The 24,314-nt window shown below is 38.5% G+C and overlaps 1 protein-coding gene and 1 non-coding gene across 11 annotated transcripts in view; one reads left to right on the forward strand and one right to left on the reverse strand.

The window, feature by feature from the left end:
* GAB1 (GRB2 associated binding protein 1) overlaps positions 1-24,314 on the reverse strand; it is a 140,832-nt gene that overhangs the window by 90,784 nt on the left and 25,734 nt on the right. Inside the window, exon 1 of one of the 10 annotated variants that reach the window (XM_071214513.1) lies at positions 7,710-7,882. The exons of the other annotated variants lie outside the window; for them this stretch is intronic. The gene's annotated coding sequence lies outside the window, so the exon portion shown is untranslated. Of the gene's footprint in view, positions 1-7,709; positions 7,883-24,314 lie in introns of those variants that run through there. 10 annotated transcript variants of the gene reach the window in all.
* On the forward strand, positions 190-295 carry LOC111758785 (U6 spliceosomal RNA). Its single transcript, XR_002792941.1, has one exon. It is a non-coding gene; the product is annotated as a U6 spliceosomal RNA (small nuclear RNA).

Genomic DNA, 24,314 nt, shown 5'->3' on the forward strand with positions numbered 1-24,314 from the left:
CCCACCACATGGGGACCATCTGGCTTAGTTTTCCTGACCTGGCAGCCTTTCTAGTCTTGATACTGTCTGGCAACTCAGAGGGAATTGAGTTCACCTCGAAATGACAGCATTGTTGATGGCACTGATTGATTATGGCAGATAAAGCCAAATTCAATTGCAAAAAAATTTAATCTTCAAATATAAAGGGGTGTTCACTTCTGCATGCACATATACTAAAACTGGAACAATACACAGAAGATTAGCATGGTCCCTGCACAAAGATGACACACATATTTGTGAATCGTTCCATATTTTTGTAAAAAAAAAAAAAGTTAAAGGGAAGAACAGTTTCAAAGTTACTTTTTTCATGGCATAATTTGATTTTTGAGAATTTCACTAGCTTAATTAGCTTTAAGTAGCTAATTAAAAATGAATTATTCTGAATAGTTATTGCCATAACGAGGATCATGTAATTAGAATAAATGTTTGTGCTGTTACAGAAACATAGATCTACTTATTGTTAAGTCATTTTTGCTATCTTGAATAAAGCACAGAACTAGCATGTTCACAATTACTTTTATGAACCAATAATGTTTCAAATTAGTAAGGAAAACACCACCCCCAAAATGGACTTTTATCCTTGGCACATCTTTAACTCTTTTCAGGGCCAAACTATAATGGATGCAAAAATGTAGCCATTTAAAATTATAATTTCAAAGAATATTTTGGGATGGGGAAAGTGATCTCACATGCATTGTTATATTAAAAAGGCATGTTTCGAAATGATTTATATAGTCTCGAAAAAGAATAAGTATATATCTATATATCTATACAAATGCATAGAACTTTTTTCTGGCAGTAAAAATCTCAAAATTTTAACTTCAGTTTCTCTATGGGTGGTAGAAATATAAGTGATATTTACTTTCTTTATATTTCTCAAAATTTTCAATATCTTCCATAAAAGTCAAAAGCATATATATTTTAAACTAGGTTATATAAAGAACATCATGACACTAAAGGCACAGCTTTCTCTTTCAATGTCTTCTGAAGAAGGACGCAAAAGGTGATTTGGGGAACAGCACAAACATTTTGCATACAAATCATACATAATGATCTCAGAACCTCACATATTAAAAGGCACATCAAGGGAGTGGATGTAGCTGAAGGGGTTAAGCTCCTGTTTCTCACGTAGGAGGTTCCAGGTTCGATCCCGGTACCTTCTAAAAATAAACAAACAATCGAAAAAATCAGCTCTCATTAGGGAGCGGATATAGCTCAGTGGTTGAGTGCCTGCTTCCCATGTAAAACGTCCTGGGTTCAATCCCTGGTACCTTCTTGAAAAAAAAAGGCACTTAACTCTCAATGACCTGATGGTGGATTCTACAAAAAGAGTAGAGCGGTACCATAACGTATCTAGATACAGTCACTGGGGAGAGGGCTTAGGCTCATTACAACACAGTTATTATCCATCTTTTATCTCCACTAAATCAACATTAAAAATGGAGAGGGGAGTATATGTAGCACTCAAACTTTATGACATATTAGGGAAGAAGCATATTTCCAAGAATTCTAATTCACAATCACTGTTTTCAATTTGAGAATACAGAAGTTAAGTTTAAACGAGGGAAGCAGACTTGGCCCAGTGGTTAGGGCGTCCGTCTACCACATGGGAGGTCCGCGGTTCAAACCCCGGGCCTCCTTGACCTGTGTGGAGCTGGCCCATGTGCAGTGCTGATGCACGCAAGGAGTGCCCTGCCACGCAGGGGTGTCCCCTGTGTAGGGGAGCCCCACGCGCAAGCAGTGCGCCCCGTAAGGACAAACACCCTGCGTGGAAGAAAGTGCAGCCTGCCCAGGAATGCTGCCGCACACACAGAGAGCTGACACAACAAGATGATGCAACAAAAAGAAACACAGATTTCCTGCGCCGCTGATAAGGATAGAAACGGTCACAGAAGAGCGCACAGGGAGTGGACACAGAGAGCAGACAACTGGGGGAGGGAAGGGGAGAGAAATAAGTGAATAAATAAATCTTTAAAAATAAATAAATAAATAAAATACATGACTCTCACAATTTAGCAGTAGGCAAAACCAACTAGAAATCAGTTTCTCTTTCGCAATGGGAGTTACTAAAACCACAGACAATCCCCAGTTAGAGAACAGAGGTCAGAATGAAGTTTAAAGCTGGAGAACATATCTTTTACCCTCAGTCACAAGGCATAAAAGAGTCTAAAGCCACATCTTTTTTTCAGACATTGGAACAAAAAATCTTAACAGCTCATGCTAACAAATCACCACCCTAAGTTTCATACTAATAGTCATATGATTCTCCAAGACAACATCTTTGTCTGTATCTTCCTCTGACAAAGTCTTTTCTTTTATAAAGCCAATAAATAATCAAAAGAAGGCCTAAACTAACCCTTCACTTTTTAAATGATGAAACCTCTTAAAAAGCAAAACAGAACTTTGAAAGAAATATTTCAGGAAAAGGTGAAGGTATGGAGTTTCAGGAAAATGACAAAATTCCATTGCTTTTCCAAATCAACAAAAATAGTTCTCCAAGCCCCAAACACAGAAGCATAGCAGAGAAAAAAGTGAGTTCCCTACAGCTATTACCGAGGGAAGCATACTTTCACTTGCTACTTCAATGTTCTCCATGGAGTTATTTTATTTACAAAGAAAACAGATAATATAAATTAGACTGACTAAGCCTCAAATGCCGTATCTATGTAGCACCTATTGAAAACTAAAACATTAAAAAAAATTTTTTTTTAAAGATTTTATTTATTTAATTCCCCCCCCCATTGTTTGCACTCACTGTATATTGTTTGCTCTCTTTGTCAGTTCGTTATGTGCTTCTCTTCTTTTTAGGAGGCATCGGAAACCAAACCTGGGACCTCCCACATAGGAGGGAGGTGCCCAATGGCTTGAGCCACCTCCGCTCCTCTCTGGTTGTGTCTCTCACTGTATTTGCTCGTTGTCTCTTCATTGTGTCATCTTGTTGCATTGTCACTTTGTTGTATCAGCTCAAGCAAGCCTGTCATGTCAACTTGCTGTCTTGCTTGTCTTTTTTAGGAGGCACCAGGAACCAAACCATGTGGTAGGGGAATGCTCAACTGCTCGAGCCACATCCACTTCCCTATAGCTTTATTAATAAATTCTACATGCATTAAATAAATATTTTTTAACTGAAGCAAAAGGATGATTTTCAACAAAGAAACAACTGTGAAGAAAGCCACACAACAAAACAGTATTAGTCTAACCAGAGAAAAAGCAAAATGACAATCCAAGGCACAAAGGTTGAATGGTAAAAGAGAACACATTAATAAGATGCTAAATAAGATTCTGAACTATGAGCATGAATATGATAAAGAAGGCAAACACATCTTTCATGCAGGTTGCCTAAAATCATACCTTCCCTGTACGTCTGACCTTCATCATCCTGCTCATGACCCGAGTCTAGAAAAGTAATATATGCCTGCAGTAATGATGGCCTGGCCTGTACCCAAGTCAATGACTTCAACTGCTCCTCATTCAAATAAAAGCCATGCAGAGTGGACATGCAGGGAGAATGCAAGAGATTAAAGCCTCTGGTACAGTCTTCTACAAGCAAAGCTATCTCCTATTAAAGAAGTTGGAAAAGAACAATAACAACAAAAAGAAACAAAAACACAGAACAAAAACAAAAACAAAACAAAACAAAACAAAAAATATATATATATAAAAGAAGAAAAAAATAATAGAAGTTGGCCAAGTACTCTTCAGAAACAACAGCCTCCATAGCTGAAAATGTTTTCTTTATAAAGCTTACAGTAGTTCCATGTAATTTTTAAAAACAATCTGCATCAAACTCTAATAACAAAATAAATCCTGTTGTAACTGACTAGAGCAAACTCAGAGAGTAGCTATGTGCCGGTGCTAGCCTAAGGACTTTCCACAAATTAAGGTACTCATTCTCCAAAGATCTGATGAGGTAAGGACTATTAGCCTTTGTTTACAGATAAGGAAACTGAGGCATCAAAAGGTCAGTGACTTTTCCAAGATGACAAATGTGGTAGAGCTGAACCTTGGCTCTTTGGCTCTGAGAGCCACAACCCCAGGCTACTCCTACTGAATCCTGCCTGCTCACTGCCTTGTCTTGTCCCTCATAGAAACCTTAGACACTGCAACAAAACTGTGACGGCTACAATTTTGTTCCTACTTTATGAATGCTGCCTGGATATCAGGGCAAGAGGCACGTGCTAATTTTCATTGAGTACAAACTTTTCTGTCAGTTCCTCCAGAAAAGATAAATGTTCTCATCCATCATTTGATATATGCATCATCATCATCATCATTACCATTTTGCAGATGAAGTACTGAGATTTTGAGGGGTTAAGTAACTTGCTTAACACTAGTGCAAGGTATGCTGGCAGGTAACATAAATCTAGTTGTGCATAGTCCATGTTCTTGCCATTACAAAAGCATCCTACCTCCTTAATCATAGGTTTACCCTGCAACTGGATGACTTATCCAACAGCCGGAGATGAACTCCCATATTGTGACCATTTTATAGACAAGAGCTACTTAGACTATTGGGAAGAACATGGAGCGTGAGGGAAGACAGATCAGTAAAATTCCAACAAAACATACAAAACTCTCAAAGACAAAATTTTCACAATTAGGGAACAGAAGGAGGCAAAAAGCAGTTGTATTTTATTTAGACAAAACTAATGTGGTTTATACTAATCCAAATTATTGGCAATTATTAGCATCCAACATAAGTCTGGGATGTAATTCTGTCCATTATATATTCTGATCATTGTATATCTTCAGACTCTTTCTAAGCTATGATTCTATGAATTGCTAAGGTGCCTATCACATCAGCCAATAAATTAATTAGCTACTATAGCTTGGCCAAGAATTTCTTGAAATAAAAAGAAAAAAGTAGTAGGGATCAAAGGCCTGATGATAAACATAAAAATAAATAAATATATACATACATATATAAACTGAGGCTGTGATTCACAAAATGTACATATATGATGACAGCTTCAGAGTTCGATCTTCACATTTTACACACAAGAAAATAGAGTCCCAAGAATTAACTGACCTTATCTTAATGAGAATCTGTAGAAGAAACAAGAAAACAAGAATGGAACCCAGCACCCTAACACTTGATTCAGTGAGCATTGCATTGTCCAGAGTGCACTCCTTCTAATGATACAGCATAATTCACTATTGTAAGCTTCAAAGAAGAGGGAACTGTGTCATTACTTGTTTTCTTCACAGTTCCTACAAATTGCCTTCCTTAATAAATATTACGAATTCTCCCTGTGGTGGGAGGGGGGAATCAGAAGTGGAGACAACAGAAAATGGCTGCCTTCAACTTCATTTCTGGACATGGAGACTGTTAGGCAGGTACAAAGGTCTCAGCACACAATGTGCCAACCTTACACACAGAAACAGGAGTGGTGATACCTGTGTGGAGAGTTTAAAGACATCCTATGAAAGGACTCAGGACTGGAAGGCAGGAGACATTGGCAAATCAACCTGTCCAGCTTAAGCTTCCTCATCTCTGAAAAGAGTAACCTGTAATTCCTGATCTCTAAGGGGTCTTCCAACATTAAATTATATTATTCGGATTGCTCCTTAAACATTACAACTGAGTTTGACACAAAAAATAACTTGATAAGCCCCTTATGAGTTATCTCTTAATTTGGGGGATTATTGTGAATTTTACCTGTAGACAAGTAGTACCAATTCCTGCCCCAATGAACAAAGCAGAGAAAGGGAAAGCTTCGACCTGCTCTGGCCACTGAATCCTCCTTTCCTTTCCTAACACTACTTCAACCAGAAAAGCCCCTTGGGTTTAGGGAATTAGGCCCACGGTATTTCTAGTTTTACTCCAAGCATCAGTACCCAAAGGGCCAGTCATATCAAAAGCACCACTGGGAGGCTGTGGGCCCTCTGTACAGGCTGCCTCTTTGGTCTTAGTGAGTGACACTTTGAGCAGAAGAGCAGCCAGGGTCTGAGTTGATCAACTGCAGGCCAGCAGCGTGCAGGGCTGAACCCAGAGGCACAAGGTCAGAGAGAGGCCAGGGTCACAGGGAGGCCAGGCTCTAGAGTGTGAGCCCTGCTGTGTAACCTGAGACCTGAGAAGGGGATTAAGACAGACATGGACAGTCAGACAAGGAAAGAACCGGAGAGATTTGGAGACTAAAATATGAAAGAGGGAGAGACAGCAGAAGGAGAGGGAGATTACTTTGGAAGTTTCAATCGACTGTCAAAAAAAGTCACATTGCCTTCTGGGTCAAAATAACATGCATTGATTGTTATTTGTGAGCTAAATGGGATCTTATTAATTGCTGTTAAGCTTAGAATTGATCCTGCTGGTGTGCATATATCAAGAAAAAGAAAGTTCACAGGATTTTCAGAATTAAAGGAAGAACGAGAATTTCTATTTTACATATTTGTATAGAACGGTACAGTTTCAAAGCACCTTCTGTGCTCAACTGCTCTGATCCTCACAACTACCCCATGATATGTGAAGAAACTGAGACTGGAGAGGTTGAGTTACTTGCCTAAAATGCCCTAACTAATAAGTAGCACGTCTTCAGGTTCCCCTGGGGCTCTTCATCCATATACCGAGTCTCTTTCAACCTATTTTTCTTCAAAACCCACCTTTTAAGAGAAATAAAATTCATTCCGTATTCATGTTTTTACTTTTCAATTTTATTTAATTCCAACCATTGAAAGAGGTTGCAGAAACTGTGTTTTGATATGCTACACATCATTGTCCCTTGAACTGCAAAGCACTTTAGTTACATGATGGGTTAAGTAAGCTTTGAAGACCAGCCTGCAAGCTGTACCATGACATATACTATTGTTCCTATGGGAAGCTCTGTTCAAAATTCCAACTAACTAAAAAGGGATCTTTTGGAACACATGTACATGGCCCAAAATAATCACTACTGCAAACTTAAGGAATTTCTTGGATTTCACTTTTCTTTTTCATTTCATTTAAACATATACAGACATATACAGAGCCTGTTTTCATTGAGCAGTACGTATGGTATGAAAAGCTAAGCATTTCAGTGTAACAGAAGAAATTTCATAAAACTCCCACACATTATGATTATGGATCACATAAAGAAGAGGGAAAGTCCCTTTCTGCTTCAAAACTGTGCCAAGACATCTGACATTTTTTAGATAAATAAGCATAATATTGCAATGATTCAGAAAGTTCAAAAAGGACTTCTTGCCAGAATAATTAACTTCTTGAGGTCCTCTAAAAGATCTGTTCTGAGAAAAATGACTCCCTGCCAAGGGATTTCAAACACTAAAAACAGAGCGGTAGGTTTTCAGTTATGAATTCTCAACAATACACATGGTTGAAAGTTTTTCACTGAGAATAGGGTTGTCACATTTAGGTAGATGAAAATAGAATTTTTTTAAAACCCAGTTTATAAAAAGAGATAAATCAGACCATTGTTGTGATCATTACAGCTATTAAAGATAAGTAGTGACCAGAACATTAAAATAAATCCAACTGACAAGTTCTCCTGAGACTTTTTCTATTACCTGATTTATTAAAAATGGATTCACCCCAACTTTCCTAAAATATTCTTGCTGTGCAAGTTCAGATATGACTGTATTATGCTTAATCAAACCAAATAAAAACAAGAACAGAACATCAGTGAATCTAAATATTATACTATCAACTGGAAGCCATTAGATAGATTTTACTCTACCTCAAATAGCAGGTATTGAATAGACCAGGCATCTCAGTATACTGTCATTTTCTCTTGTGCCCTCACTTAGGACAGTCCTTCCAGCAGAATCGTTAAAAAGATAGACTAAGAATGTTAGGGCTCAAAACAAAAAGCAGCTTACATGCATGAGAAACTCTGAATTGCCTAATTTCAGTCACAAAGCGTCTCAGTCTGCCAAACCTCTATAATTTTAGATGAAGTACAACATAAGCCTGTTTAAAGCTGTTTGTAATCAAAAGGTACAAAGTGTGAGAACTAAATTCTCTTGGTTATTGGGATGAATCTTAAAATAACCACAAGCAGCTAATATTTAATTTGGTGTCCTTACCTTTATGTGAGAATTCTTAGTAAGATACAGAACGCCCTTATAAAACATAACTTAGCCTACAGTAGAAATATCTCATCGGACAGGCCATTATCTCTATTATCTAGATATAAAAAGCCAGATTTTTTAAAAAGGCAAATTATTGTTACTTTAAATACCCTTGTGCATCTCTTTTTAGATATATGCACTTAAAATAGCCTAATATGAAGCCTGTACAGTTCCCACAGGACTGTGCCAGGAATCCAGCCATTTTCTAATGAGTTTGCTCTATTCTTTTTAAGCTGAAGAATGTTCAGTATATATTCTACATTCCTTTTAGTGGTCCTGGGCATTAGCTCTTCTCTGATAGGAATCCATATCCCCTCACATATCTATTTCTATAAGCTTATATTTTCTCATTTTTGAATTGCTTGAAAGTACACACTTTCACGATCCATAAACAAATTTAAATATGTACACAATCCTAACACAGTATTACCTCACATACTTGTGATTTTTCTTTTTTGTTTCCGCTGACTCCCCTGTGTCATACTTTGTTTAGGTAGTATGTGGTGGTATGTGCTGGACTGAGAATGTGGATGGGGAGGACCAGGGAAGATGGCATGCTAGATGATTTCTAAGTTATCTTTTAACTCCAAATTTCTGTTACTGGTGGTTTCTCTATCTCAGACATGAGCTCCTGTAGAGCAGTGGCCTCAACCAGAGGTGGTTTTGTCCTCGGGGAACTCCTGACAAAATCTGAAGATGTTTTCGGTTGTTACAACCAGGGTGTGTGTGCTACTATCTAGTGGGTAGAGACAAGGATCCTGCTAAATATTCTACAATGCACAGGGCAGTCCCCACAACAAAGACTCATCCTGCTCAAAATGTCAATGGTGCCAAGGTTGAAAACCCTACAATAAAGTAACAAGGTTGGGAAAATATACGATTTGTCATATTCAGAAAATTGTGGATGCCATTTCCTAAAATATTTACTACCTTTCATAGTCTTAAAGCAGGAAGTGCAGGGACTTCAACTCCTTAAAGGGAAGCAAGAAAGTAATGGACTTATTCAGAGTTCCCGTTCTTTCTTTATCTCCTTTTTCGTCTCATCCATACCTATCAAATGATAGGTTCTGGGAGGCAAGGTGAATAATAAGCCATGGTTCCAGGTGCTAGCATCTAGTTAAGGAGAAAGAAATCTGATAGAGTGGGTAAGTGCTCGGATAGAAAATGCGGAAATGAGGCTTACAAAAGCTCACAAGCTCTTTAAAAGGTCCCTCAAATATCAAAGCTGCATTTAATCAACAGATAGCATTAAGGAGCCTACAATGGCAAGTTTTTAAAATCGATCAATTCAGTTTAAAAAAAGTTATGTTACCTTAATAAAATGTGCTTTCAGTCTCTCAAAATGATGAAAGGTGTTCCCTTTGAAAGGAGTAAATACATAATCAAATGTCCCTCCAAAAAGACTAACAGCATTCCAAGGATCATTGGGTATTCCTGGCCCTACAAATTATTCTGGATTCTTTGTGTAAAAAAAGGTGAATTATGAAGGTTTAGCAGTCAGAGCAAGGACTATACAGAGGGAATCACTCTTTAGCATTCTCTGGGATATAACCAGGGGAATCATACAATTTTTCTTCCAAACCAAGAAAGTTACACGAGGAAAACAGGTGTAAGGCGGACATGTTTTCAACAGAGCTGTGACTGGTATAATTGCACTTCTGAAGCAACCTCAAGGGGACAACGATGCCAAGAACAACCTCGTAACAGCCACTTGTTACAAAACATAAGTATAACTACTACTTTTTTAGTTAACTAAAAATCATTTACAGTCAAAGGGAAAGAAATTCAACATTCAGTATTAAAATCAACACAGAACATACTGAAGAAAATGCCAAATCTGGAAAAACTGAACATACGCTATTTATGAATATCTAAGATTGCCACAATAGTGTATACCAGATGGGGTTTAGCCTTTTCTCTGCAGCACATGGAAAGCCAGAAAAACTGTTAAACAGCTTCTATACTTTAAGTTTAGCTAATATACTGATCTTCCAACTAGCCCAAGCACATTTCTGGTACCTGCAGTCAGTACAAACTCTCAGTAAAAGATCACCTGACTTTATAAATTTGGCATGTTTAACCACATTTTAGTCCATGGACACTTGTGTATTAAGAAAGAGGGTGCTTCAGTAACTCTTCCCCTTAACGTCCCATTGCCAGCAAGGGGTTCTTGGGCATTTGAGGAGAGTCCAAGATGTTATACTTACTCTAGAAAATCCTAGCCAACAGGATACCAAACTCCTTGAAGAACAAAGATATTTACAGGAAAAATAAGGTCATGATTCTAAATCATAAATAGGAAAGCATCTAAAAGAAAACACTGTAGTCTTACAGGGAACTCAAATTAAACAGCAAACCAAAAACATGTATGAGTGCTTTAGGTCCATAATTAAGACTGAATGCAGAAGAGAATTCCCAACCTGTAAGAACAATGGGAAGGCTGCAGGAGGCCCAGAAAGACTGCAGTACAAACAGCAGCACCAGCAGCAGCGACCACGGCGACAGGTCTATATTCCCACTTTCTTTTCAGCTTTATGAGAAGACAAAAATCTTGGGTAAGATGGTACAACCTTCACAAAAGTCAGAAGGCAGAACTATTCAACTTCTATTTTTTCCTCTATGTTCTAGATTTAACCAAGGAACAGACTTAAAACTGGAACTGGTGGCCCATCCTAAGAGGAGGGAAAAAAGGTCCTTTAAATTTTAGCCCCACCTCAGGAAGCAAGGGAACCTGTGAGAAGGGTGGAGGGAGGCATGGGAAGGATTTTGAAGCCAACACTGGCAAGCTCTCTGGAATCACACATGGAGGGAGAAGCTCTGGAAAAGAGGAAAATGATAAGGGCCAAAAAGGGAAACCAGAGATAGGTAAGCTTGGTATCAATTCAAACAAAATTCTATCTTGGATTTTTAAGCAGATAGGCTGTGAAGATGGGGAGTGAGGGGCAGGAAGGAGTGGCAATTGCTATTGTATGTCAAATGTCATGCCAAATGAACCTAATATGTTTTCTGATAAGCCTAGTATCAAGCAGAAATGCTAAAAATAGAATATATCTCCATTTCTAGAAAACGTGGATAAAATGGAGAAATGTAAGATGGATGACAGGGGAGTTCACTGTTATCTGGAATGCCTTCCTAAAAGATTAATTAATGGTCTGGTACCATTATTCTTTTAAAATCAAATAATTATACCAATCACATAAAGTTTGAAAATATGCTTATTAATTTTTTAGATGACACAAAATCAGATGAAAGACAATATTCAAAAGGATCTTAACAATGTAGAATATTGCATGGATGGCAACAAGAGGACATTTTAAGAGATAAATGTCAAATCCTATATTTAAGTATAAACAGAAGTTGTACAAGCAGAAATACTGGAGGCCTGGCTTAACAGTACTTGAACACTGAGAATCAGAAGTAAAACAGCTGTTTAAAAACAAACAAGCATCAATCCTCAGCTGTTTAACTAAAATTAAATAACCAGATCAAGGTTAGAAACCGTCTACTAGGCATTGCCCAAGTTGAAACTGCACCTGGAAAACCAAATTAAATTCCAAAAGCAGCATTTGAAGATAAAATTAATTATCTGGAGAAAGGATAATTATCAAAAATGACTGAGAGTATAGACATTGTATTAGTCTGCCAAAGGGGTGCTGATGCAAAGTATCAGAAACGTGCTGGCATTTATAAAGGGTATTTATTTCAAGAAAAGTTTACAGTTTCAAGGCCCTAAACAGTCCAACTCAGGTTTGCTTTCTCACCAAAGTCACTTGCCATGTGTTAAAGCAAGATAGGCTATCAGCCAAATGGCTTATCACTCCCTGGGGCTTTACCTGTTGAACTATCTCTTTTCTGTCACATGACAAATTTCTCTCCTCTGGCATCTATGGAGCTCTCACTCTCCCCCAGTGTCTTCTTGAGTGAGTGTCTATTTATATTAACCCATCAAGGAGGTGGGGACTCAACCTGAGTCACACTCTACCACTCAAATCAAAAGACCTAAGTTGATTTTATGAGGTAAACTTAAATCCTTTGAATTTAATACAATCAAAGGGTATCACAGCCAGGGGAATGGATTAGTTTACAAATATAATCTTTCTCTTTTTGGAATTTGTAGATAAACTCAAACTGCCCTGCTCTACCCCCTGAATCCCAAAAAGACATTACAATATTTGAAAAACCTTAAATCTTTTCAGTAGCAATGCTAAACACAAAAGCACATCACAATCAGTTACAGGAATATAATTTGTCTTGGGGTAAAGTCCCTTCTGGCTTTAGACCTGTAAAATTTACAAAACAAATAATCTGCTTCCAATATACAAAGGGACAGACATAGGATGAACATTTGCATTACCACAAAGAGAATGTGGGAGGGAAACATGCAAAACAGGTCCCTAACAATTTCGAAGACCTGCAGGGCATACTCCATTAGATTTCAAATTCTGAGAGTTATTCTTAACGTGATAATTTCTTCTTCTCCTTTGGGGCTCCCAGGGAGGGGCACCCTTTCCACAAGGATGCCCAATGGCCATTTTCTCAATTCCACCCTCATCAATCATCTGGGTGGCTACCCTGCTCCAGACCTAACTCTCCAAGAACATTGGTGTGATAGCCACTCGTACCCCAATCTCTGGGGTACAGTCTCAACACCCCATGCCCAAGTACAGTGAGGCAGTGACAGCATTCTCCCTAATTTCTGATTTCTGGTATATAGGCCCAACCTCTTCAGCGCAGTGAGGTGATGACCTGGCCTTCCCTAATCTCTGAGAAACAGGCCGAACTCCCTCAGAGCAGTAGAGTGTCGACCTCATTCTCTCCAACCTATGAGGAACAGGCCCACACTTCTCAGAGCAATGGGGTGGCGACCTAATTCTCCCCAACCACCAGGGAATGCGTTCCACCCTCTCTGTAACATGGGGCAGCAAAACTCTCCCTGAACAATGGGCTGGAACATCAACCCTCTTCAAATGCTGGGGAAAACTCCCCCTTTCCATATACATGAGTGGGATCCTTCTCTCGGCCCAAGGAGATGTCTTAATTCCAGACCTCGGCTTCCACTGGTTCTCCTCTTAAGTTGTTTTCCCTTCATCTCTCCTCTCCATGTCCCTTTTAGTCCAGGCTGACAGTGGTTTTGTTCATACAGATGTCACGAAAAGCTTGTTAGTTTAGCATGCAGGAATCAGTGGCCCAAACCATCAGACACTAAGACTTTCCACAAGTCTTCCCTGGATAACTGCATTTTCAATCTTGACCTACAAGTTTCAAGTTGAGTTAGCTCCTCTAACTAAACTTGGGGGCTTGATTTCTAGAGGCTTGGGATTTCTGTAATCAGTCTCTGGTTTCTTTGTGCCTAACAATTCAGTTCTCAGCTTATCTCCTTCCTCTCATATTCTGCTATAAGCCGCATGGAGAAGCCAGGCTGCATGCTTCAAGTTTACTTTGGAAAGCTCTTCAGCTAAACATCCAGGCTCACCATTTTCAAATTCTGCCTTCCATATAACATCAGGAGTCAATCTTGCTAAGTTCTCTGCAACTTTAAAATAAGGATTCCCTTTCCTCCAGTTTCCAATAATAGCTTCATCATTTCCTTCTAAGGCATTATCAGAAATAAATTTAGCTCCATATTCCTACCAACAGTCTGTTCAAGGTAGCCTAGGCCTTTTCCATCAATTAAGGTGTGTCCAAGCTGAATGAGGGTGGGCCTTAATCTAATAAGGCTGAAGTCCTTTTAAACAAAGAAAACTGGACATAGAAGAGGAAGCAGTGGGGAGCAGCCTGAAGCTAGAAGTCAACAGAACCAAGAAGGAAAAGAAGATATTGTCATGTGCATTGCCATTTGATGGAAAAGCCAAGATTGTCCAAAGATTGCCAGTCAGAAGATACCAACTCAAGAAGATGCAAGTCTCCTAGCCTTTAAAACTAGGAGCCAATAAATTGTTTTTAAGCCAACCCATCAAATGGCATTTGTTTTTGCAGGTAGGAAACTAATATACCTCCAAACTGATGAGTGGGGCAAGTTAACAGCACAATCTGAGCAGGGAAATACAATCTCCAGCCACAGAAAGGTAAGAGTTTACACACCCAACAGATTGTTAAGACCTAGCTAATATTTGCTTGCAAGAATCAGAAAAACATGTCAGGGACAGAGCCTTAAGGGTGTTAAACCTGGAGGTGAAATATAAAGTTAGGTACGGGAGAACTTACTGACATGGGAGCACTGTTTCTTAACTTGGGGATAACATGCTGGCAACATCCTGGAACTAGTATGGTGCTGGAATGGATCCTTGAAACTTAATACCCAATGATGGCCTACAGTAAATGGGGGTGTGACAGGACATTGGCAAGGGCTGAGAATACTTAGGGAAGCAGGTATGTGAGAACAGAGTTAAAATGTGAAACCAAGAACCTACCACATAATTATGTTCCCTGGGAGGGCTCAGAGGACACTGTCCAAACTGAGGACATAAAGAATGATCTGGTGACATCTTTGAGAAGCTTGATGGTAGCAATCTTCTATAGGATGGAGTTGACAAAAGGAGATGATGCCATAAAAACTGCCATAGAAATGAGGTATATCTATGTGAATAACCGGGATGTCCATTTAAAACAGGACTGTCTTTTACAGTACTTATCCTGGACATCTTCCATCCACCCCACCAGATCTAGGCTCTACCTAGCCCTACCCTGTTCTGAGCTTGGGGAGGCTGAACTGTAAAGACTACAACAACTCGTTGCAGTAGGGTTTGGTCAATGGGAAACACTGGAAGGAGATAAAAGGAAGAGAAGCCTGACATCAGGGGACTGATTCCCTGGCTGAGTCCCTATATGATCTCAATGATTGGACTTGCGCTTTGACTCAAGAACTCAGCTCCTATATGGCAGCCATTTCTACACAGTCAACTCTCTTAGGGTTTGATAATGTTCCCTCCTCTTTCTTTTTCAGGTATAGGTATTGGTCCCTTGCCCAACCAACCCCTCTTACTTGCTCTTGTATTCTCCTTACACCCTATATTTTTGTCTTTTCAGTAAATGTTCACCAAATTATCTAACTTGACTGCTGTTTCCCACCAAGACCCTGAGCAAATGTAACATCTAAGTGAGTGCTCATCTATTTTCTGTTTGAACACTTACTGTGACAGGGAGGGAGTGCACTATGTTTTGGAGTTCTCTGTTGGACAGTTCTAATTGTTAGAACTATCTACTTTATATGCATCCAACTCTGTAATTCTTATTCCTCAGTTTTAGTCCTGTTATGACAATAGCACTAGTCCTTTCACTTATTTGAAGCCAATTTTCAAAGACAAGCACAACAGTGGGGAAGCATATATAGGTACCAAGTTGCTCCTTAACATACAAGGCTCCATACTGCCATATGTGACTGACCTGAACAATGGATCTTTAACCTACACAAAACAATACCCAACAATGAACACTCTGACAGAAGATCCACTGTACAGTTTACAGTTAGTCTTGTGTCTCAACACAACTGCCTAAGTATTTTTCTTTCCTGTACATTCTGTAATAGCAGTTTCCTGGTTTAGCAAGTATTTTGGCTTCACATCCAATCATTCCTTCAGAAACAGGAAGCAATGTCAGGTTATCATGCAACAATATCAGATTTTGAACCCCAATGGCAGTTATCAGGAAATCATGAATATATTCTGTTCTTTCTCCAGATATGAGCTTGTGAAAGGGCAACCACCACCAAACTTCTCTTTTTCATACTTTATTACTGAGGCTGACCTTTTGTGGGAGTTGCTGGAGTAATAGGATATTTTCACCTTGGATTGATTTTTACCATACAAAAAGTATATCAAGTTGAAAAATACTGTCTTTTCTCATTATAGACAGAATGGTATAAAATGAAGCAAAACATTGGTTTATGGTTGGTATTTCTTTACATATCCTGGTGTCGTAGCAAATATTAAGCAAATAAAAGATCAGGTAGGAAAAACACACATAAAAGCAGATGAATTTAAACAAATGAAAATAAAGATAACTTTACAAGTTGTTATAAAATAAAGAGAAAAAAGTCTTGAGAACAGGATAAAATATGAAGAAAAAGTTCCACAGGAATCTAAAGCTAACAAACTGCCCATGCATTACAATTAAAATATTTAAAAAATTTTATACACTTACAGAAAATAAGCATATTTGCGGCAACTGCTAAGTTTAAAATATGACCTATAGAAAGTCATGCCTTCCATTGTTTAGATAGGTAGGAATAGAGAAAATAAAAATAAAAGCCACAAAGCTTTTATAATTACTACTACAAATTTTCAAAGTGTTTATAAAACTAAGGTTTAGATATTTAAGTCACTGTCAGCATAATCTAGTTGAAACAAAGAGAACCCCCAGAGTCTGCTGTTTACCTCTTCCAATATCAAGCTGCTGTCTACCCAGGACTCCCTTTCTCTGCTTTTTGACCACATAAAGTAATTAGTCCTAGAATATAAGAAACTCTTTTCCCTGTTGGCAGCAAACCTGCTTACTCTTTTTCTTCTCCTAAAACAGGGCCTACAAGTAAGATCTTTCTTCCCTTTCAAAGACCACGTGGATGTGGTCAAAAACACTAGTACAGAACCAAAGCCCTTTCTACCCTGTACCCAAGAAGTCCACTCTGTGGACTGTGCCATGATCAGAACTTACAGACCCTCATCCAAACTTGCAACTCTACCTCTGACTTAAGGTTGGTTCAAATACGGCTTCAAAAGAAAAGGAAAATGTGCCCTCAGCCCTTGCCTTAGAGGAGAACTTATCATCATAGCCTGTTTTATTAAAGCAACAGTGATAACTGGAACTTACCTCGCTAAAAGGAAAAAGAAAAGCCAACGTTTACTGACATTATCCACATAAGTCATTTCCAATATAGAAGTGAAAACAAATTTGCTCTGGGGATCTCCTGAGAAGAGGTACTCTCCAAACATTTTCCTTATTTTACCTACATATGCTCTTACTCCCTTACTCTATCTTTTAAACTTAAATTTATAAATAAATATAGAATTTCCTTTCTAGAGACATTGAAAATTTCCACGTCCCTGCAACCAGATGCTGGGTCCAGTTCAACTGACATTTATTGAGTTTCACTATGTACCAGATACCAGGTCACTGTACTAATAACATTTTTCCAAAAATGCAGTTATCTTCCCTAATTCCTGAGACAGTTTTGTGGCATCTCAACTAGAAATAAAAATTCACTATCAATTACTCTTAAGTTACAGTCTTACTTTTGTAACATTCATGTGATCTCCAATGATCTCATTCATTCATTTAAAACTGTTTATTGATTACTGGCTATTTGCAAGGGTATTTCTGATAGGAACAGAAATGGCTTTATCTCATAGATTAGAATTTGATATGAAAGACAAGTATATAAATATCAAAAGTAAAAGATGAAACTGTGGTATGGATAAAGTTCTATGGGAATTGAGAACTTATTATTCAAGGGATCAAGAGAAAAAATGTTTGAAAGAAGGGAGCATTTAAGTTAGTCCTTAAAGAAGGAAATAGTATAGTGGAGACCCAGTCATGAAAGTTGTGGAATGTGGAAAGAAAAAGGTGGGAGAAATCAATCTGGAGAATTATGGAGGACCTTGAGGGTCGTGAAATTTTCAATTCAAGAATAAATTCAATCTATTTTGGGTAAACAAAATGTGGTGTATCCATACAATATAATACTATTTGGCAATAAAAAGACTGTACTGATACCTTCTACGACATGGATGAACCTTGAAAACATGCTAAGTGAAGGAAGTCAGTTACAAAAGGCCACATACTATAGGATTCCATTTTATGTAACGTCCAGAAAAGGGAAATCTATAGTGACAGAAAGTAGATTAGTGGTTGCCTGGATCTAGGAGGGGTAACAGCTAATGGGTATGGGATTTCGTTTTTTGGGTTGATGAAAATGTTCTGGAATTAGTAGTTCTGGTGGCACAACTTTGTGAATATATTAAAAACCACTAAATTGTACACTATAAATGGGTGAACTTTATAGTACATGATATATATTTCAATAAAGCATCATTAATAAATAAATTTAATTCATTTTAATGTTACATTTATATAGTTTATGAATACCTACGGTACTGTCTTGTACATATTATTTACTTACAAATATGTATTAACTATGTATAAAGAATACCACATGTACAAAGAACATTGGACATAACAGCAGTTATCATTCTGTATTAACAGAACAAGGAATGTTTAACAGCTCACAGAAACAAATTACTGAAAAAGCTATGTGCTGTTCTTTAACTAAAACCAAACTCTTCCTCAAATGTGAGTCTTCAATTTCCTATAACCATGGAGACCAGCTTCTAGCTAAAGATTGATTTCTATGTTAAAAGAAACTGCTGGAGGAAGTGGACTTGGCCCAGTGGTTAGGGCGTCCGTCTACCACATGGGAGGTCTGCGGTTCAAACCCCGGTCCTCCTTGACCCGTGTGGAGCTGGCCCATGTGCAGTGCTGATGCACGCAAGGAGTGCCGTGCCACACAGGAGTGCTCCCCCCCGCCCCATGTAGGGGAGCCCCACGCACAAGGAGTGTGCGCCATAAGGAGAGCCACCCAGAGCGAAAAAAAGTGCAGCCTGCCCAGGAATGGTGCAGCACACACGGAGAGCTGACGCAGCAAGATGACGCAACAACAACAAAAAAAGGAACACAGATTCCCGTGAGGCTCACAACAACAGAAGCAGACAAAAAGAACACGCAGCAAATGGACACACAGAACACACAGAAGGGTGGGGGAAGGGGAGAGAAATAAATCTGTAAAAAAAAAAAAAAGTAACTGCTAAAATAATGGATAAGAAACTAAAAGGCAATAAAAGTGTAGTTTCTTAGCTGTTATTTTAGAGAAGAAAAAGACTCTAAATATATTTGCAAATTGAAGTTTTAGTTTTAGTTCAGGGATTACTGTGTATAGAGCCTGATCACTAAATGGAACTCTTGATGTAAAAAAAAATAATAGTTATTTCTTTCCAGTTCCAAACAGGAAGAGTCACTAATTCACCTGCCAGAAGCAGTTAATATATTACTTGAATTACAGACTTTAATTGCAAATAAAAGAGAGTCACCGATAATGAGACTTGTCAAAACAGGTCTAGAGTTAACTACCAGGTAACTTTTCCAAGTTTCAAGACAAAATAAGAATTAGTTCCATACAACCCAAGTCATAGCATGGAAAGCTCAAGAAACATTTATATTCTATGCCAGGTATAGAGTTCTGGCTCTCAGAAACTAAGTTTGTTCACCAAGTGCTTATTAAGATATTAATATTAAGATATTAAGAAATGATTTGGGGAAAGAAATATTCCTTACTGAAATATTTTTACTCAACAAAAGAATCCCTGTATATGTACATGCATGTGTATGTGGGTGATGTTGGTAGTGGGGCTAATTCATTAATTCATACTTGCTGTAAAAAGTTTGAAAATTACAGACAATCACTCCGGAAAAAAAAAAGTGTAATCCCAACACCCATATATGTAATCCCTGCAGAATACTTATATATTTAAAGTAAAGCTCCTGTGCCATTTTACTTTTATGTCAATTTTGTGCTGTGTCTGGTTCTATTCTTTATATAATAAAAGCAACAATAAAAATAAATGGTTTGTTCCTGGATTTTTCATTCTTAATAACAAAGAAAAACATAGAATTACTTAAAAGCTGTAAAGGTGGGAGTTGCTGCTATTGTTACTCATGAATGTCAATAATCTTTCTTCATTACCTAAAAATATATTTTACAACAGAACCACATATGAGAAAGAAAATTGGGTGAATGAATAGGGTAATTCAAAAACCACAGAACTGAAGAATTTCAGAGCTGGAAGTGACCTTGTGGGTTGAGTCCAATTCCTATTTAAATGGAAACCTGACTGTGAACTCGCCAGGATAGGGTCCATATTCTATTTACATGTGAACCCGTCATACAAAGCCCTGCATATGCTGGGCACAGTCTATAATTACATTTGAAATAAACTACCAATGTTTGCTGAATGAATGAAATTCATTTTAACATAATAAGTTATAATCTCAGAGGGAAAGACTTTTGGCCTCCGGTCCTTCTACAAATAAATGGCTTATTGTTCATTTATATATTAGTAATGAATAAAAGCCTGAAGGGGAGAACATGTAAAGGCAGTCCCGACTAATGGAAAGGTTGTAATCCAAAAGTTTGTATGTAAATAGATTCATTTGCATTCAGAATGCATTTTCCCATAGAAACAACGTTGTATACTCTGGCTCACTTCTCTGGCCAACCCACAAAAGCCTACTTAACTATACAGTTTCAACAGACATTAACCAACAAGCAGAAAATATTCTATGGGAAAATGTGTCCAGCACCCCTTAGTGGGAACCATCTTCCTGCTGCTGCCCAGAAGGCAAGACATTTAGGAATTAGAGATCAGGGTATAAATGGGTAAAAATTCAGACCAGGGTGAAGAATGGGGAAGTAAAGTTGTCCCAAAGTTTAAAGAGAAAAATGATGGCTTACTCCCCCCTTCCACCTCTCTAATTCACCAACAAAACATATTTTGAGCGTCTTCTACATTTCAGGTCTAATGTTGGGCAGGGGGAAACATAGCAGAGGCCAAAACAGACATGGGTCTTTACTCTTCTGAGCTTACAGTCTAATAAGGGAGCCAGAGATTGAAAGGTTAGAAGAATAGGAGTGTTGTTTGAGGTTTGATGAGCAGAAAAGGCAAAGTATATCAGGAGTGTCAGCTATCATTTCTCCCTTCCTCCTTCCTCCTCCATCCATTTCACCATTGGAATGAAAGGAGATGAAGGACAGAAACAACTAAAAAGCAGATGCAGATGGCGCCTTCAATTTCACCTCTCCTAACCCTACCTCTTTTTATAGATCCCAATACCAACTAGTACAGGACAAATAAGAGGTGAATGGCTTTGGGGCACTATAGTGGGGGGGAAGTGGACTTGCAAACACTGGGGTTGATGCACTGAAGAGAAAGGACTGAGAGGAGGAAAATCTCCATCATCCCCCAAAAAAGGAGAAACAGTGCTGTGATCAGGAATGCACAAAATGAGGCTAAATCAAGAAAAAGCCTAAAACTTCTTTGAGGACAAAATGAAAAAAAAAAAAGAAAGACACTGGGGGAATAAACAGTAGAAAATGTAATTGTACAAATAGGACAACAGATCTTATGGTGATGAAAGGTAAAATGTCAAAATAAATTTTTTACATATTTTTTCATTTTTTATTACCCCCAATTTTTATTTTTATTAAATTTTTTTTTGTTATTTTATTTCTTATTTTTAAAACTACCATTATTATTTCATTTTCTTATTAACTGCATTGGCTATTTTCTTGGCTTCATTTCTGAATAAGTTTTAGATCACAGAAGGGTGACAACCGTGGTAGGAGAGGATCATTGGTGCTGGGGGTCAGTGATGGGGGATACATGGGAGGATGTGCACCTGGGCATACATACAAGGCATATAAATGTGTTCAAATGTTCATGGGGCATTGCCATGGTGGGTGGAGATTCAGAAAATAACTGAAGGAATATCACATTCCCATCTTGGGGAGCTCTGCCACATTCTTTAATGGATCAGCAAAAATCCCCTGAGTACAGGGGCAATGACTAGTGAAGGAGGATGGTCCATTGAAGGGTCCTTGATATTGACGACTGTGCATATGGACCTTTACTCCTGAAATTGAAACTTAGCATAGTCTTATAAGGTGCCTAAGAGTTGTCTCCTGGGATCCTCCTTGTTGCTCACATGTAGCCTTTCTCTAGGCTGAACTCAGCAAATAAATACATTACCTTCCCTCCAGTGTGGGACATCACTCCTGAGGATATGCCTCCCTGGCACCGAGGGATTACTACCAGGCACCAACTAGTAGCAATGCAACTGAAAAAAGACCCTGACCAAAAGGGGGAAAAGGTAAAGACAAATGAGTGTATATAGCTAAGAGACTTCTAAGTGAGTCGGGAGGTCATTCCAGAGGTTACACTTATGCATATCTCAGCAGGATCTCATTGACTGCCAAAGTAGATACTACCCCAAATAGTGGGGCTCCGGAGGGCTCTGGAGACATCCAGACACTACAGTCAGGGCAGATAGCTCAGGAGTTTGGTGCATTGCCAGTGGGCCCTACTCTGGAATTTATGCTCCTCAGAGTAACAAGAGTTGGACTCAGTTGTGTTATCCCTACACATGGCTCTTCTGTCCTTCCATTTGAACCTATAATTAGTACTAGCGTTGGTGGGTGTATGTCCAAGAGACTTAAATCTTTGGGCTGTCCATCTAGCTGGGGCCCTGAATCTCAAGGGAATTGCAACACCTACTCTCCAGTTCATTGTTCTCACTGAGGACAACTAATATGGCGGAGATGATGGACAACTACCAAACCACAGAATTGAAAGAGTCTACAAAATTGCGAACAAGAGAGTCCCATCCATCTGCCCTATGGGATCACAGCCCCCGCTCAATTAGAGGTGGAGTGGGCACCACCATCCTAGAATCTCAGGATTGGGGAATGAACTATGGACTAAAGTAGACTTACCGGTATTCTACTATAGACTTTTTTTGTGATTCTACATATAGAAGAAATTATATCATGTGGAGGCAGTAGCCACTGGAGGGTCTGAGGGCAGGGAGAGGGAACAACAGGTATAATATTGGGGAATTTTTGGAACTTGGGAATAGTCCTGAACTGCAATGACAGATATAGGCCATTATAAATTTTGCCATAACCTATAGAATTGGGTGGGAGAGAGTGTAAACTACAAAGTAGACTTTAATCCATGCTTAGTGGTAATGCTCCAAAATATGTTCATCAATGGCAATGAATGTACCTCACTAATGAAGGATGTTAATGTGGGAAAATGTGGGAGATGTGGGAGCAGGGCATATGGGAATCTGCTATATTTTTTATGTGACATTTGTATAATCTAAGTATCTTTAAAAAAAGAAAAAAATAATAGAAAAAAAAGAAAGAAAATGCCATCCAGCTGAGGGGCCACCTAAGACATGCTGCCCTGAATGTGTAACCTTATAGATATTAAAATATTAAAGTTTATTTCAACACATGCCTGATTTTCTCCATAATTTTCTGTAACCCATTCAGGAATACTTTTATTCTTCCTTGCATCTACATTTTTACTTAGATGCCTATATACACACATGCAAGTTTCTAAAGAGGAGGAGAACTAAATGACAAACAGTAAATAGCTAAATTTTAATCACTCATCCTTTCTGAAGTTTATTTACAATGATGCTTTAAAGTGACAGGCTCCTTTGATTTGCAAAAAGACAAATAGCATAAGTGATTGAAAGATTTCACAAGGCTGTGTAAGAAGGAAAGTGGCAAGCTAGTTTCAATGAGGGCAGATATAACAGACTGAGATGGAATTGATCTAAGTCATACCCAAGGGACAATGGCCTCTGGATCAACAAATGTGACTAGAGGGTAGGATGTAGGAAACAAAGATACGGCCCTAAAAACCACCAAAACCACAGCATCATTAAAAGGAATTAAAAATTAAACACAAAATACTGAGTATTTAACCCAGAATACAGTGGGGTATTTTCATCCCTGCAGCTCAAGTTGGATTTATAGAGAAGGTTAAGATTTAGAGAATATTATTTCAAATTTAAAAAGGTCCCCATAATTTCGAGCTTGGACAGTCCATAGCCATGGCTTATTTTCCACCTCATCCTACTTGAATTCCTGTAGCACCTGGCTCCTGACCACACCCTCCTTAAATTATACACTTGGCTTCCCTAACAAGTTCCTATTCTGGTTCTCCTCCTACCAAGTAAAGTCTACTCTGTGTCTTTTGCAGGTTCCTCTCCTTCGGACCTCCCCCAATCTGGTGTTCTGTAAGGTTCCATCATCTCTCCTCTTATTCTACAAACTCTTCCTGGACGACCTCAATAGTGCCCAAAATGCCCAGGGGCATGTACATTCTTCTGACTTTGGAATCTGAAGCCCTCACCCCAGTTACCCTCCTGAGCCTAGCAGGGTCTGGGAACGTAACATAAAAGGTACTAACCAGATTGTTAAGGGGAAGAGTAAAGAAGCACTCTTAAAATTTTCAGGTTTAAGTCGGGGAACATCTGTGCTCTTTCACAAAAGTTATGTTAGGAGGAAGTCTGGCAAATAGAACAGAGGTTTTGAAGCAGACAGACGTGGTTTGCCATCCCAGCACTTGTCATTTACCAGCTGTGTGATTTGG

Source organism: Dasypus novemcinctus, chromosome 1 (assembly GCF_030445035.2).
Source record: "Dasypus novemcinctus isolate mDasNov1 chromosome 1, mDasNov1.1.hap2, whole genome shotgun sequence".
In the NCBI taxonomy this organism is placed as follows: domain Eukaryota; kingdom Metazoa; phylum Chordata; class Mammalia; order Cingulata; family Dasypodidae; genus Dasypus; species Dasypus novemcinctus.